Here is a 4,702-nt window from a genome sequence, read left to right as displayed (position 1 = left end):
TTCTTCAAAGCATAAAAATTTGCTCCTTAATAATTAGTAGATGTGAAAATACTACCATTGAAATCTATCTACCTGATGACTTTATATCCATGTTCAGATGCCAAGGAGCTCAGAAACTGTGATCAGTAATAATCAGATATATAGAGATTAGAAACGCATGTGCAAACATCTTAATGTCAATTGCATTAAAAATGAATTTTTCTGTATAAAACTGTATTTTAATAATGAAATGAAGATCTTTTTTAAAAGTTAAAACCTCATTTAATTTTAGGTCTTGGAGGGTTTATACTGAATACAATATTGTATAACTGTAATAATTCTACTATAAACCTAAAAATCACAGCCAATTTTGAAAGAGGTGCATCTTAGCTCAGAAAATTGTTATTGAATATGTCAGCGCTGTTGTAATGAAATGCTTCTTCTAAGTATGTGGTTATTAAATAAACAATTAAAAAGTATTTTATTATTTTTATTTTATGTGTATGAGTGTATTGCCTGCATGTATGTGAGTGCACCCGTGTCATGCAATGCTATGGAGGTCACCAGAGGGCTTTGGATTCCCCTGGAACAGGAGTTAAGCATGGTTCATAGCCGCCATGTGGGTGCTGGATCGAACCCAGGTCCTCTGCAAGAGAAGTCTGTGCTTTTAACCACTGAGCCATCTCTCCAGTCCCCCATGTGTGCTACAAGCTCTCTAACGTCTATGATGGAAACTGTGTGGTAAATAGGAAATGTTTGTCATTTAACTATGCTAGCCCTATTAATAACAATAACTTTCTATACTACAATGAACACTATCATTTGGAAGTGGAAAAGGTGAGTCAGGGAAGGGCAGCTGCCTACCAGTGCAGAGTTGACTTTCAACTCAATGAGTTATAGAGTAAGGACTTGTCACTTTGTATTCAGAGAGGTTAATAACTTTATGCAGCCAATACTATGGGATCTAGATTGACAATCAAATGACAAGGAAAAAATTTGCAAATTAAGTAAATATTTTGTATGAAGAATGTTTAATTAATGTGGAATGATAGAAATTGATCTTGTGTAATTTGCTGTATATGTATTAAACTACCCTACAGTGATACTGTTTTATTCATTTAATATAATGTGGTTAAAAGCATATTAACATTTCAGACAGGAAAGAAAGAAAATTATTAGTTCAGTGGTACTAATAAGAACTTGGATGCTGTGTGCTTTAATAAAAAATTCAATGAATCTAGACTATTTTACTATACTTCACTTTGCACATTGGACAGTGTATTCATACTGAGTAGTGTTTAACAAAAAATTCTTCAATCTCCCCCAAGCTAGAAGCCATCATTAACAGAGACAATGGTCATCTTCCAGGAGCTAGCAAACAGCATTACTAACCATTTAGCATTGTGTTGCTGTATATGGAAATGTTAGTCTTAAGTGGCCATAGCAAAATAAAGTTTGAAAAGAAACCGGTTATTCGGCCACATTAGGCACAGTCTCAAGTGCTCAATAATTACACATGGCTAGAGACTCCTGTGGGTGACATCATTGATGTAGAAGTTCTGCTTCCATGCAGAAAGCTCTATTGGAGGATAATATTCTAAGAACGTTAGGTATTATATCTGGTGTGGAATAGAGATTTCAAAATGGCTTAAGGGTTCATAATCTGCCATGATGATTCAGAGCTAGAAAAAGTCTTAAAGATTCAAATTTGCCTGTCATAGTGGCACACACCTTTAATTCCAGCACTTGGGAGGTAGAGGCAGGCAGATCTCTATGAGATTAGGGTCAATCTGGCCTCCATAGTGATTTCTAGACCAGCTGGGACTACAGGGAGACTGTGTCTCAAAAAGACATAAATAAATAAAATAAATAAAAAATAAAAAAACAAAGGATTCTTCTTCATTTTATAGAAGAGGAAACTGAGGTCTAGAGAAGGTCATATAGCTAATTTGTAGCAGATTAGAATACAAATTTCCTGATTTTGAAGCAGATTTCGTACCTATTCCATGTTCTTGGTAATATGTCTAGGATATTTTCCTGGTTGCTTTATTAGCCCATGGCCATCTTTCACCAGTATCACTAGCTCTACACCAGTGACCAGATGTTCCTATCATCTCTGTCTGAACACTCCGGTATTTTAGAGAGGAAAAAAAAAAAGCTCAAGGAGAATGTTGGATAGGGTCAGTGATGGAGAGGTAGTATGAAATTATCAAAGTAAATACCTAGTTCCAGAATTAAGAGTAAACATTCTAGGTGACCTATAAATATTTAACTAAAGTTATACATCTGGGCCTCAAAGAAGCAGGCTTTTCCTTGGCATTTACAATTAAAATGGATTAATCCCCTAACGATATTAATACTAACCATTTTAAATGATAAACATATCCCATGGTATTCCACTGTAAGTATTAATGTTTAGGAACACATTACTCACTGGCTAGTCAACTCCTGGCAAAAACACAATGCTCTCTCGATTCTTAGTGTACACTAATGGTATTGCATCAGTGAGGGCTTTGTCTGGTACTATAAAGGAAATGGTCATGTTTATAAAGGTCAGTTAGGCTGTACCCAAGAGGTCTGGCAGCAGTGTCTCATTTGAGTGGGTCCTGGAACTCACTATGTAGACCAGGCTGGCCTTGAACTCACAGAGATCTGCCTACCTCTGCCTCCTGAGTGCTGGGATTAAAGGTGTGCGCCACCACGCTTGGCTGACTTTTAAGATTTTTTACAAATTGAAGCTGAATATAAACAGCTTAAAAAAGATATATATATATATATATATATTTGTGAATAGACGTGTAATATAACGTGGACCTGGAGGGTCTGCCATTTAGAATTTGTATCACCTATAGGAAAATATATCAGGCTGGGCGTGGTGGTGCACCCCTTTAATCCCAGCACTTGGGAGGCAGAGGCAGGTGGATCTCTGTGAGTTTCAGGCCAGCCTGGTTTACATAGTGAATTTCCAGGCCAGGCAGGGCTATATAATGAGACCCTGTCTAAAAACAAAACAAAAAAGAATCTGCTACTGGAAGAATGGGGGAAGACAGAACTGAGTTGCAGTTTCTTTTTTTCTTTCTTTTTTTTTTTTTTTTTTTTTTTTTTTTTTTTTTTTGTCTTTTTGAAACACGGTCTCCCTGTAGCCCTAGCTGTCCTGGAACTCACTATGTAGACCAGGCTGGCCTTGAATTCACAGAAATCCACCTGCCTCTGCCTCCCAAGTGCTGGGACTAGGCGTGCACCACCATGCCGGGCTGAGATGCAGTTTCTTAAAAATAGAAGATAATGGTGGACAGTTTAAAACACGTAGTTTGTTCTTGGGCAAAAACATACATTTCTTTGACATTTGTGAATATTCTTGACACACTTTGAAATTTTATTATCTACCTTTTTGTTTGGTGTTGCATTCTTTGTACTAAATTATTATCCCAGCACTCAGGAGGCAGAGGCAGGTGGATATCTGTGAGTTCAAGGCCAGCCTGGTCTACACAGTGAATTCCAGGACAGCTGGGGCTACAGGGAGACCCTGTCTCAAAAAAGACAAAAAATAAAAATAAAAAATAAATAAATAAAAGATATTTTCTCTCATTTAACATTGCTTTCTTCTCTTTAAGTGTTTCTTTCATATAGCAGAAGTCTTTAGTCATAATAAATTGCCTGTTAATTGTTTTAAAATAAAGTATGAAAGCAGGACTTGCCAGGCTGTAGCTCTGAGACAAGTGCTGGCCTACAAGTGTGTAGGTAGGTCCTCACCTGCCTGGACAACTCAGACCCTTGAGAGCATGGGGGGAAGGGGCTTCCAGTCAATTCTGCCAGAACCAATTTGTCCTTGTCTTGCCAATCAAGTCATACAAAAGACATCAATAATACACCTGTGAAAGCTGATATGCATGGTTCTCAGAATTCTCAGGTGTAGGCAAGAAGACAGACTTTTTGGTCAGCCTGGAATAATATATGAGACCTGTCTCTCTTTAACAAAGGTTAAATTAAAAAAATTTTTCAATACTGGGAGTCATTTAAGATAGCCAAACAGGTAAAGGTATTTGCAAAACAAGCCTAGAGCAAGATTTCAATCCCTGGACCCATATAAAAGCAGGAAAAGAGGCCGGGTGTGATGGTACATGCCTTTAGTCCCAGCTGGGAGGCAGAGGCAGGTGGATCTTTGTGAGTCAAGGTCAGCCTGGTTTGGTCTACATAGTGAGTTCAGGTCAGCTGAGACTACAGGGAGACCGTGTCTCAAAAAGACAATAAAAAAAAGGTAGGAAGAGAGACCCAACTCCTGAAAGCTTTCCTGTGACTTCCACATGTGTTAGGGTCCCAAACAGCAACAGTTTCCCCCCTCCCCAACAGGGACCTCACCTTGACCTTTGGAGTCAAGGGAAACAAACTCTGTTGAGAAGCAGCCTGCCTTTCCTCTGACCTCCAAAGATAAGATAAGCAGATTCTACCTGTTAACCAGAGATTTTAGAAGCTGTTTATCATAACAAGCTTTTCTCTTATCTTAAGAGGGAAAAAGTAAACACTTCCAGACCCTAATCCTACCTGCTTTTCCTGCTTCCCCCTCCCTGATTTCTCCCCCAAACATTCCCCCCTTCCACACCCTAAAGCCCCCATATATAAAGTCCCAGCTCACAACCCGTGGGCTGTCATCTTTCCCTTCCCCGAGGGAAAGGTGCCCCGTGCGAAATAAATCTGTATCCCGCTGAGAATTCCATCTGTGCAT

The sequence above is a fragment of the Nannospalax galili genome, unplaced genomic scaffold (genome assembly GCF_000622305.1).
Source record: "Nannospalax galili isolate Female #2095 unplaced genomic scaffold, S.galili_v1.0 scaffold258, whole genome shotgun sequence".
Lineage (NCBI taxonomy): Eukaryota > Metazoa > Chordata > Mammalia > Rodentia > Spalacidae > Nannospalax > Nannospalax galili.
Note: the sequence above shows the minus strand (reverse complement) of the source record.